This window comes from Zingiber officinale, chromosome 3A (assembly GCF_018446385.1).
Source record: "Zingiber officinale cultivar Zhangliang chromosome 3A, Zo_v1.1, whole genome shotgun sequence".
In the NCBI taxonomy this organism is placed as follows: domain Eukaryota; kingdom Viridiplantae; phylum Streptophyta; class Magnoliopsida; order Zingiberales; family Zingiberaceae; genus Zingiber; species Zingiber officinale.
In genome coordinates this window covers 31,241,035-31,254,447 of record NC_055990.1, presented here as the reverse complement: position 1 = coordinate 31,254,447, position 13,413 = coordinate 31,241,035, and positions in this window count along the sequence as shown.

Genomic DNA, 13,413 nt, shown 5'->3' with positions numbered 1-13,413 from the left:
TATTAAAAGAAGATATCTGATCCTGTCCGAAAGCTGAATCAACGGACGCTGGGCACGTGACGCTCTCCAAACGGCTGACGTAGATCTCCTGACCGTCCGTACGGACCTCCGATGAACTTGCACAGAAGTCGGGCCGGGAAGGGGTTCCCGACGACGACCCTCCGACGCTCAAGTCAGGTAAGCTAACAACGAAGAAGTGGCTCCAAATATCGTAGAACGCGTACCTCTGGTGAAGTGCAAAGCTCCTTATATAGAGCTGGGGAGGAGCTCAGGCACACATACCTATGTGCATACGTGTCCTCTGTCCATACCTCGGTATGAGCTTGTCAGAAGAGCTTACCTGACACCATACTGCTACAGTCCGAGCACATCTATGATGGGACAGCGGGATCCTCTGTTGTAAGATCTTGCGTATGGCCTGGTCGTTGAACATACCCGCTGTCAGGAGATGTTCCCCCGATGTTTCCTTTGTTCTTTTGTCTCTTCTGTTCCCGCGCCGAGCGGCCAGCCGCTCGACAGGCATAGGTCCGATCAGGCGTAGGTATCGGTCCGATCGGGTGCTCGGCTGAGAGTATTCCACAGCAACGATGTTTTATGCTTCGGCCGAGCGGGCTATCCGCTCGGCCAGGTGACCCTTTTCACTATGAGCGTCGGAAACCCGCCCATGGTCGGGTTGTCTTCTGTCCGGTCCGGGAAGCTCCTGGCCGAATGTCAGGTCGGCTCATCATCCTTCCGTTCGGCCCGAACTTGGGGTTGACCTCCACGTATCTTTGACCCTCCGCCCATGAGGGCCCCCGTCCTTATCACCGGATCAATTCCTTTATAAAATCTAGAAAAACAGATTGGTTGACGGGTCAAGTTGATAAAAAAAATCAAGTTGATAAATTTTTAATTGTATAGATTAATATATGACAATGTTCATACATCTAGAATTTTTATTTAAATTTATACAAAAATAATTATAAAATAGAATAATCCAACTAGAGAATCTTAGAGAGTAAAAGGAAATGTTTAAATTATAAAATAAAATAATCATGTCTATAAAAAAATATAAATTTATAAAAAAATTATTTAATTAAAAAAATCAAAGAAAGAAAGTTAGAAAATGTTGGACTTTAAACGTTTTTTTTAGGTTTATTAGAGAATTATAGAATTTCACATAACCACTTGTCAAATCACTTAGTCAATAAATTTGTTTGACTTGAGAATTTTTCAGATAAAAAGATATATCTTACATCAATTGTATTTTAGTTATTGATAAGACCAAATAAAATAGAAAATTTTAATTTGTAAGGTCAAAAAAGGCCCTTAATTTTTAAAATTAAGAAAAAGAGATGTAGACCTTTGTGTAAAACGTAACTAAATAAATTTTTCAATAAATATAATTCATAAAATCAGCATTTATTTTTAATCAAATTCATAAAAGCATAAATTTTATTTACATTTATTTATAAAATATTTTTATAAAATATTTAATAATATAAAACATTTCACATCCTTAAATTCATAAGAAAATTATTTATAATTTTATAAAAATATATAACACAATAAAGAAATAATTACAACCAATCAATATAAAAAAATAATTTGACAATCTCCATTTATAAAATTTTGAATTTGTAAAATAAAATTATTCATATCTTTAAATACATTTAAATTCCATAAAATAATTTAAAACTTTATTTAATTAAAAAATAATCTTGTGAATCCATTAAACAAATGTAAGTTAGAAGAAAAACTTGCATTTTTAAAGCATTGTTGATTTTTTTTTTAATAAAACAGATAGATCTTTAAAAGTTAATTTTTGCTCATTCAAAATTATTTTAGAAAATCTAAAATTGAAATTAACTAGTATACTATTTGCATAATCTTATAAGTTTTTCTCAAGAAAAAGATATATCCAAAATGATATTTTCTTATATTTCTTTCGCACAAGAGCACTTTCAGATGTTTAATATCTCTTAACAATATTCTTGTCACTTCTTTACAATCAATGTATACGAAGGCTCTCTTTTTCTCCTAAAGGCAAACAAGAGTTTGTAAGAACTCAAGTGGGCAAAGAGTGACTATGCTCCCCCCAACATTAAGATGATAATACTTCATGCGCTAGCTATTAGATTGTCTTTAGGGGACGAGTTGATAAGAATTCAAACATAAGCAATAAGTATTTTAGTACATATTATGATAGGACGTTGATTCATCCGATCTGTCTCATTGAGACATGACAGTGGTAGACTATTTTTATTACAAGATACCTTGACAAATTATTTCACTTTATCAAGGAAGAGATAGGTATAGGTACAAGTGCTACGGTTAAAGAAGAAATTACAATGCTTCATAGAAAATTATCAAGAATAGTCTGCCAGGTAAACAAAAGCTTGGCTCTGCCCTTGTCTGCGATCAACAATTGGGTGAAGAAATTAAAAGATATCATGTATGACATAGAAGACATACTTGATATTTGCTTGATCCAAGATGGGAGATTATTGGAGGTCCATCCATCTTCTTCTTTCGAGGTATGTTCTACGGTCAATTTGTTTTCATCTTGCTTTTAGTGTTCTACATTTTGCAGAAACATTTGGAATCAAATAAAAAATGTTAATGATAGACTTGACGAAATAAAAGAAGACGCTAATGTTATACTTAGATATATCCAAAATGATATTTTCTCCATAGATTCTTCTTATTTTTCTTTTGCACAAAAGTATTTTTAGATGTTAATTTAATATCTCTTAACAATATTCTTGTTACCTCTTCACAATCAATTCATATAAAGGCTCTCTTTTTCTCCTAAGGGTAAACAAGAGTTGGTAAGAATTTAAGTGGGCAAAAAGTAACTGTGATCGTCCCCTGACCTTAAAGATGGTAGTATTTTCATGCGCTAACCACTAGATCATCTCAAGGAGACGAGTTGATAATAATTCAAGCATAGACAATAAGTATTCTAGTACATATTTTGATATGGTGTTGATTCATCTGTCTCATGAAATGACGGCGGAAGACTTTTTTATTATAAGATACCTTGGCTAACTATCTGACTTTATCAAGGAAGAGATAGGTACAAGTGCTACGGTTAAAGAAGAAATTATGATGTTTCATAGAAAATTATCAAGAATAGTCCGTATATTCAAGGTGTAGAAAAAACAGAAAAGATAGAGAGTCTGTGATCAATGGTCGAGCCAAAAAATTTATAACCCTCAGCCTATTCTCAAACTCCCTGGGCTAACTTCCTTTCTCACACATTACCATGTTAATCAATAGCTTCTTCATGTTTCACTCATTCAGGCCCCCCAGGCTACAACCGACCCCCCATGCTACAACCGGGTAAATGAAAACTTGGTTCCACCCTTACCTTCGATCAACAATTGGGTGAAGGAATTAAAAGATATCATAAATGAACGTAGAAGACATACTTGATATTTGCTAGATCGCAGGTGGGAGATTATTGGAGGTCCATCCATCTTGTTTAGGGGTATGTTCTTTGGTCAATTTGCTTTCATATTGCTTTTAGTGTTCTACGTTCCACAAAAACATTTGGAATCAAACAAAAAATGTTAATGATAGAGTTGACAAAACAAATAAAAGAAGACGCTAAAGTTATACTTAGTTTAGTAGCGCACAAAAATGAAGGCCTCCAAAACAACTCTGTAAGGAAGTCATCTCCTGTTGGATATATATGAAAGCAGAAAAGGTAGAAGAGGCATGAAACTGTATTGTGAATGAGACTTTAGTTCCATATTGAGAGTTTCAAGACATATTGGTTGATTTATATTGATTCATATGCATTAATAATATGAACAAATGCATGGGGAGAGTCTCTTTTTCACGCGTGAGTATGTAGGGGGTACAAATCCAGAGCTCAAATTGCACTAAACTATGTTGACACCGGTCGAGGCAAAATTTACTCAAGCAAGAGATGCATCAGTGCTTGGTGGGGATCATGGTTCACCGTCCTATCATAGGAAACAAACGTTACGTTTTTCTCTGCCTGCTCGGCACTGTGGTCTGCCTTCAACACTTGGCAGAAAATAAGTCTCTACTGGCAGAGGTTGTTAAATTTAATTTGATATATTTAAATTCGACTAATTCCCTAATATCTCCCATAATAAATTGTCCAACATCTCCCACCTCTTCCACACAAGTGGTGACAGATATTGTAGGGACATAATATTAGTTAGAGCCCTAAAGCTAATCATATGATCATTGTTATATAGACTCATTGTATCATATTTCTATATATATAAAGACATTTGTTTTGGTTATTATACTTACTTGTATTGGTGCCAAATAACTAAATATAATAGTATCCTTGAGTAGAATGTTCCTATCTATATCAATCGATTGGTAGAATCGATAGTGAGATGATATAGAGAACACTACTCTTAATCATTCCTAGTCAAGTATTAACATTCAGGGACAATGTTAATGCGATGAGACTAGCATGTAGGTCAACTCAATGACTTGATCTCACAAGTCATGGATATAGAGATATCAAGTTGACAGATGGGTATGCATTGGAGAATGTATACTGAATGACCCGCCATGAGAAAGTATCATAGATCGTTATATGAGTGTCATATACTTTCTCATGTGGTTATTAGTATGACTATTAGTCCTTGGACCTGAAGTCATCATGGTTCCCTACATAAGAAGTTGCATACTTTGGCTTCGTCAAACGTCACCCGTAATTGGGTGGACTATAAAGGTGATTACTAGGTATGTAACAAATTATGTAGAGGGATGTGAGTGATGTTGATGGGATCTATCCCTCCTATATAACGGGAGCGACATCGTTATTCTTGATAGAGTGAGACCACTAAGTGCATGACCATGTCCAAATAAGTCAATATGAGATATTGAGCTCATTTGATTATAGTGAGTCTACTTGGAGTTCAAGATTTAGATTGATTAGAGGATGACACGGTCTATGCCTCACATTGATCAATCTAAGTGTCAAGGATAGAAGGACATTTGTCATATATTGTGAAGAGTCACAATTAGTAGTCACAAGGTGATGTTGGATCTCAACATTCTTGTAACTTGGGTAGTAATGATGTGTTGCTAGATACCGCTTATTACTTATACTTCTAAATGAGTTTAGGAGCATTGTTAACGTTACAAGAACCTATAGGGTCACACACAAAGGGCAATTAGATGGAGATTAGGTTCATTTGATGAACCAAGAGGATTAGGTTCATGTGATGAACCAAGTTGGATTAAGAGTAATCCAAATTAAACTAATTGAGTTGGACTCGATTTGATTCATGTGTTCAATGGATCTAATTTAGATTATGTTTCATTGAATCAATTTAATCAATGAATAGAGATTCATTATATTAAATTGATTTGAATCAAATTGTTAGATTTGATCAACCATGGGAGAGAAGTGGTCAAGTTTGACTTGACTTGAGAGAGAAGATGAAAGGTCAAGTTTGACTTGACCATTGCCACCTTATTTGTGAGTTGGCATTAAGTGAGCCAATGTGCACATGTGTGTGTCACCTCATGAGGGAGATCAAGAGTTGTGACTCTTGATATCCCATGGAGGTATATAACCTCTTTCTAAGGTGGCCAGCCACATGATTCCATGAGTTACAATTGTGTAAACTCATTCAAGGCATCCTCTTCCTCCTTGTTTCTTCTTCTCTCCCTCTCCTCCACCTTGGCCGAAACTTTCAAGGGTGCTAGCACACTCTAAGGTTTCTTCTCCACCTTTTGTTCGTGTGGATACACATAGAGGGGTGTTCATTTGACACCCTTGAGATCCGACGAACTTTGGACGAGCGGGATAAGCGAAGGGCTTCGCATCAAAGGTATAAATTCCTAAATATGTAGATTTAAAGTAGATCTAGGATTAGAAAACTTGTACATGTAAAATTTTAATATTCACACTGATCCGGTGGCATGGGATTTCGGGTTTCCGCTACGTAAAAGCGATTTTTGCGGCTCGAAAATCCCAAAAGATGGTATCAGAGCCACGTGTGAACATGTACTTGTTTTTATTTTAATTTTTATGAAAAATTAAAGTTCTGTAAGTTTCTGTGATTTTATGATTTTTATAGTTTTTATGAGTATTTTTCTCGTAGAAGCGAAGCAACGAGTGCTAGGACCACTAAGTGCATGACCATGCCCAAATAAGTTAATATGAGATATTGAGCTCATTTGATTATAGTGAGTCTACTTGGAGTTCAAGATTTAGATTGATTAAAGGATGCCACGGTCTATGCCTCACATTGATCAATCTAGATGTCAAGGATAGAATGACACTTGTCATATATTGTGAAGAGTCACAATTAGTAGTCACAAGGTGATGTTGGATCTCAACATTCTTGTAACTTGGGTAGTAATGATGTGTTGTTAGATACCGCTCATTACTTATACTTCTAAATGAGTTTAGGTGCATTGTTAATGTTACAAGAACCTATAGGGTCACACACAAAGGGCAATTAGATGGAGATTAGGTTCATTTGATGAACCAAGAGGATTAGGTTCATGTGATGAACCAAGTTGGATTAAGTGTAATCCAAATTAAACTAATTGAGTTGGACTCGATTTGATTCATGTGCTCAATGGATCTAATTTAGATTATGTTTCATTGAATCAATTTAATCAATGAATAGAGATTCATAATATTAAATTGATTTGAATCAAATTGTTAGATTTGATCAACCATGGGAGGGAAGTGGTCAAGTTTGACTTGACTTGAGAGAGAAGATGAAAGGTCAAGTTTGACTTGACCATTGCCACCTCATTTGTGAGTTGGCATTAAGTGGGCAAATGATGATGTTCCACATCATCAAGGTTAGCACATGTGTGTGTCACCTCATGAGGGAGATCAAGAGTTGTGACTCTTGATATCCCATGGAGGTATATAACCTCTTTCTAAGGTGGCCGGCCACATGATTCCATGAGTTACAATTGTGTAAACTCATTCAAGGCATCCTCTTCCTCCTTGTTTCTTCTTCTCTCCCTCTCCTCCACCTTGGCCGAAACTTTCAAGGCTGCTAGCACACTCTAAGGTTTCTTCTCCACCTTTTGTTCGTATGGATACACATAGAGGGGTGTTCATTTGATATCTTTGAGATCCGGCGAACCTTGGACGAGCATGATAAGCGAAGGGCTTCGCATAAAAGGTATAAACTCCTAAATATGTAGATCTAAAGTAGATCTAGGATTAGAAAACTTGTACATGTAAAATTTTAATATTCGCACGGATCCGATGGCATGGGATTTCGGAGTTTCCGCAACGCAAAAGCGATTTTTATGGCTCGAAAATCCCAAAAGATGGTATCAGAGCCACGTGTGAACATGTACTTGTTTTTATTTTAATTTTTATGAAAAATTAAAGTTCTGTAAGTTTCTGTGATTTTATGATTTTTATAGTTTTTATGAGTATTTTTCTCGTAGAAGCGAAGCAACGAGTGCTAGGACACTTGTAGGCTTCGACTACCGAGAAAAAATTTTCCGAAACGGCAAGTTCTCGCCCAAAATGTTTTGAGACAGCGGCTTAGGGCGCTGTAAGATCGTCGTGGGACACTCGTGAGACTCATATCACGAGAAGGGGTGCTGCCCCTAACCCCGCAAGGGGCATTGTCCCGCGATCGCGCCCAAAAATCGCTAAACGGGATCGCCAGGAAATTGTTACTCATAAAATTGTAAAAAAAGCAATAAAATCACATAAATTTATATAAAAAATACATAATTTAGAATTATGTATGATATTGTGATGGTCATGGCCCAAAACCCCAATTAGATTGGAAAATTGTGTTGTAATTCATAATATGACCTGCTTGCCATTTTGTGTGTTTGTGCATGTTGTATATAATCGCGACCTGCGCGTCGTGCCTTCCTTTATTTTATATTCCTGTTGTAAATAGTTTAGACTTGAATGTAACTCGAGTTTCAAATTTGTAATGTACAAAAATTGAAGTGGTGGAAGGTCCACTCGAGGAGGAGTTACGAGGAGGGTGCGAGCAACACATGGCGGTTAAAGGGAAAAGCTTGGAGAAGCTGTTGACCCTAGGTTGACCATCTGATCTTCTCATTGGCTTGAGAAGATCGTAGTAGGGTCATGACTAATCACAATTTAATTAATTGATTGTGTGTGTGTATGTGATGCATGCTAGAGTAGAGTAATTAATTAGTGCTTTAACGATTAGATTAGATCTAAATCGCATATATGATGCACCACGATTAGATTAAATCTAAATCGAATATATGATACACATCAACGATTAGATTAGATCTAAATCGCGACAACTCAAAAATGCCTACCATGCCGTGATACCCATCACTACCTCGATCACATGTTGTCGAATCTGCCAAAGCAGAGCAACGCATATTATCTTGGTAGGGTGCGGAGGGACAATCTTGGTCCCGCCTATCAACACATGGGTGAGTACAACTCAATTAGATTGAGTAAAACTAGTTAAACTCAATTGGATCGATTTTAACTATAGACATTTTCTAATGGTTGGTAGATAGGTCAAAATTACATTTATATTAACTCTTGGACAATTTAGCCAAAACTAACTCAAGTTTTAATATACATGCAGATCTTGATCCTATAAACAAGAGTTGCATAGTGATGTAATTGGTAATTAGTTACCTACCGATCATACTAAGTCTTGGACGATTTAGCCAAAGCTAACTCAGGGCATAGTATAATGTGGATCTTGTCCCGCAAGAATTATAGCTAGTTGGTTAGAATCTAATGAGTGTGGTTTGACCACATCCATGACTTGATTCTACAAAAGTTCTATAATTCAATGGGAGCATCATTTAGTTAAAGGCCTAATTAAATGATTAGTGGAATATAATTATTTATTTTCTACATTTTCTGTTGTAGATTGTCATGTCGTCAAACACGAACACCTTCTCCCTGCGTTCTGTCCTTGATAAGGACAAGCTCAACGGAGCTAACTTCCTGGACTAGTACAGGAACCTAAGAATTGTTCTCACTCAGGAAAGGAAACTGTACGTCCTGGAGACGCCCATTCCCGAGGCACCTCCTGCCACTGCCACGCGAGCTGACCGTGATGCTTATAAGAAGCATCAAGATGACGTATTAGATGTGTCCTGTCTCATGCTCGCGACCATGAATTTTGAGCTTAAGAAGCAACACGAGTTGATGGGTGCTTATGATATGGTTGAACATCTTCGTCAACTATATCAAGGACAAGTTAGGCACGAGAGATTCGAGATCTCTAAGGTACTGTTTCAGTGCAAGATGCAAGACGGGACTCCCGTAGGTCCATATGTACTCAAGATGATTGGGTACATAGAAAACCTACAGAGGTTGGGATTTTCCCTTGGCCAAGAGATGACCACTGATTTGGTCTTGCAATCCTTGCCAGAGAGCTACAGTCAATTCGTCATGAACTACAACATGAATGAAATTGACAAGCCACTGCCTGAGCTTCTGAGTATATTGAGAACTGCTGAGATCAACTTTAAGAAAGTTAAGCCTAACTCCATTTTGATGGTGCAAAAGGGCAAAGGCAAGAGCAAGCCTAAAGGTAATGGAAAGTCTCAAGCCAAGGGCAAAGGCAAGACACTGAAACCCAAAGGAGGGGTTGCCAAGGATGCTACCTGCTTCCACTGCAGTCAGACCGGGCACTGGAAGAGGAACTGTAAAGTTTACCTGGAAGATATTAAGAAGAAGAGAAGTGACACTTCTACTTCAGATATATATGTTATAGAAGTCAATCTATCTATTTCTTCATCATGGGTATTAGATTCCGGATGTGCTTCTCACATTTGTACTAATGTGCAGACATTGAGAAATAGCAGGGCATTGACGAAGGGCGAGGTGGACCTACGAGTAGGCAATGGAGCACGGGTTGCTGCTGTTGCTATAGGGACTTACTTTCTATCTCTTCCCTCTGGGTTTGTACTAGAATTAGATGAATGTTGTTATGTGCCTGCTCTTACTAAGAACATTATATCAGTTTCTTGTTTGGACAAGAAAGGTTTTTCATTTATGATAAAAAATAAATGTTGTTCAGTTTATTTAAATGATATGTTCTATTGTAGTGCATCTCTGATTAACGGACTCTATATTCTAGACTTAGAGAACCCCATCTATAACATAAATACCAAAATGTTCAAATCAAATGAAATGAACCAAACCTATCTATGACATTGTCGCTTAGGTCATATAAATGACAAACGCCTATCCTAGCTCCATAAAGATGGTTTGTTGGACTCATTTGATTTTGAATCATATGAGACATGCGAGTCATGCCTACTGGATAAGATGACCAAGACTCTCTTTAGTGGACACAGCGAGAAAGCGACTGACTTGTTAGGACTTATACATAGTGATGTATGTGGACCTTTCAATGTCGCTGCTAGGGGTGGTTATAGGAACTTTATTACATTTACTGATGACTTCAGTAGATATGGTTATTTGTATCTGATGACACATAAGTCAGAATCTTTTGAAAAGTTCAAAACATTCAAGAATGAAGTACAAACTCAGCTTGGCAAGAGTATTAAGATACTTTGATCAAATCGAGGTGGAGAATACATTAGCCATGAGTTTCGTGACTATCTAGCTGAATGCGGGATTCTATCACAACTCACTCCTCCTAGAACACCACAGTGGAATGATGTATCCGAAAAGAGGAATCATACCTTATTAGATATGGTACGGTCTATGATGAGTCACACAAATCTTCCTACATCTCTTTGGGGCTATGCTCTGGACACAGCAGCCTTCATACTCAACCGTGTTCCATCCAAGACTATGATAAAGACACCATATAGGATATGGACTAGGAAAGATGTCCAGGTGTCTTTTATGAGGATTTGGGTTTGTGAGGCTTACGTTCGACGTCAAGTCTTAGACAAATTGGGACCAAAATCTTAAGTGCTATTTTATAGGATATCCCAAGGAAACGAAGGGATATTACTTCTACATTCCTAGTCAACACAAAGTAGTTGTGGCTAAGACTGGGATTTTTATAGAAAGGGACTTTGTTTCTAGAAAAACTAGTGGGAGTACATTCAATATTGAAGAAGTTCAGGATATGGACCATAGCACTGAAGCCTTGATGGAAGTTGAATTGGAATCACAAAGTGTTGTGGATGATGAGATTGTTCCACAAGGAGTTGAGGAACAACAACCAGTTCAAGTAGACATACCTCTTCGCAGGTCTGATAGGGTACGTCGTCAGTCTGAGATATACTCATTTCTCTTGTCTGACCATGATGACGTCATGCTCATTGAGAATGAGCCTACCTCTTATCAGGAAGCTCTGATGAGATCAGATTCTGAGAAATGGCTAGAGGCCATGAGATTCGAAATGGGAATCCATGTACACCAACCAAGTATGGACTTTGGTTGATCCACCTGAAGGGGTAAAACCCATTGGGTGTAAGTGGGTCTTTAAGAGAAAGACTGACATGGATGAACTCATATAAGGGTCGTCTGGTAGCTAAAGGTTTCAAATAAATTCATGGTATTGACTATGATGAAACCTTTTCTCTAGTAGCGATGTTTAAGTCCATTCGGATCATGCTTGCTATTGCAGCATACCACGATTATGAAATTTGACAGATGGATGTCAAAACCGTATTTCTGAATGGAAACCTGCTCGAGGATGTATACATGACACAACCTGAGGGTTTTGTAGATCCACAACATACTGGCAGAGTATGCAAACTGCATAAGTCCATTTATGGACTAAAGCAAACTTCTCGGAGCTGGAATATTCGATTTGATGATGCAATCAAATAGTTTGGTTTTATCAAAAATGAAGATGAACCCTGTGTCTACAAGAAGGTTGTAGGGAACACAGTTGTCTTCCTTGTATTGTATGTGGATGACATACTACTCATTGGGAACAACATCCCTTTGCTGCAGTCTATAAAGACTTGGCTAGGGAATTGTTTTTCAATGAAGGACTTAGGTGAAGCAGCCCGTATTATAGGCATACAGATATATAGAGATAGATCTAAGAGGTTGCTTGGCCTAAGTCAGAGTACATATATTGACAAAGTATTACTACGGTTTGCCATGAAGAACTCCAAGAAGGGAGTTCTGCCGATGTCACATGGTGTGAGTCTTTCGAATACTTAAAGTCCCTCTTCTAGAGAGGAGAGAGACCGCATGGATACGATCCCTTATGCCTCAGCCATAGGATGTATCATGTACGTCATGCTATGTACTGGTCATAATGTTTTGTATACTTTGAGCATGACGAGCATATACTAGTCACATCCAGGTGAAAGTCACTGGATAGCAGTCAAGAATATTCTTAAGTACTTGAGAAGGACTAAAGAATATTTCTTGATATATGGAGGCGATGATGAGCTAGCTGTAAAGGATTACAGTGATGCCAGTTTCCAAACTGACCAGAATGATTATAGATCACAGTCTGGGTTCGTGTTTTGCTTGAATGGTGGTGATGTGAGCTGGAAGAGTTTGAAGTAGGACACAGTCGTTGATTCTACAACAGAGGCCGAGTATATTACTGCATCAGAAGCAACAAAGGAGGCAGTTTGGATCCGCAAGTTCATTACTGAGCTTGGGGTGGTTCCTAGCGTAGCTAATCTGATAGAGCTCTATTGTGACAACAATGGAGCAATTGCACAGGCTAAGGAACCTCGCTCACACCAGCAGACCAAACACATACTACGGTGCTTCCATCTCATTCGAGAGATCATCGATAGAGGAGATGTGAAGATTTACAGAGTACCCACAGAGGCTAACATCGTAGATCTCTTGACTAAGGCTTTGGCACAGAGAAAGCATGATGGTCACACTAGGTTATTGGGCCTTAGAGCCTACACTGATTTACACTAGTGCTAGTGGGAGATTGTTAGTTAGAGCCTTAGAGCCAATCATATGATGATTGTTGTATGGACTAATTATATCATATTCCTATATATATAAAGACATTTGTTTTAATTATTATACTTACTTGTATTAGTGTCAAATAATTAAGTATAATAGCGTCCTTGAGTAGAAGGTTCATATCTATATCAATCGATTGGTTGAATCGATAGTGAGATGATATAGAAAATACTACTCTTAATCATTTCTAGTCAAGTATTAACATTTAGGGACAATGTTAATGCGACGAAACTAGCATGTAGGTAAACTCGATGACTTGATCTCACAAGTCATGGATATAGAGATATCAAGTTGACACATGGGTATACATTGGAGAATGTATACTGAATGACTCGCCATGAGAAAGTATCATGGATCGTTATATGAGTGTCATATATTTTTTTATGTGGCTATTAGTATGACTATTAGTCCTTGGACCTGAAGTCACCATGGTTCCCTACATAAGGAGTTGCATACTTTGGCTTCGTCAAATGTCACCCGTAACTAGGTGGACTATAAAGACGATTACTGGGTATGTAACAAATTATGTGGAGGGATGTGAGTGATGTAAA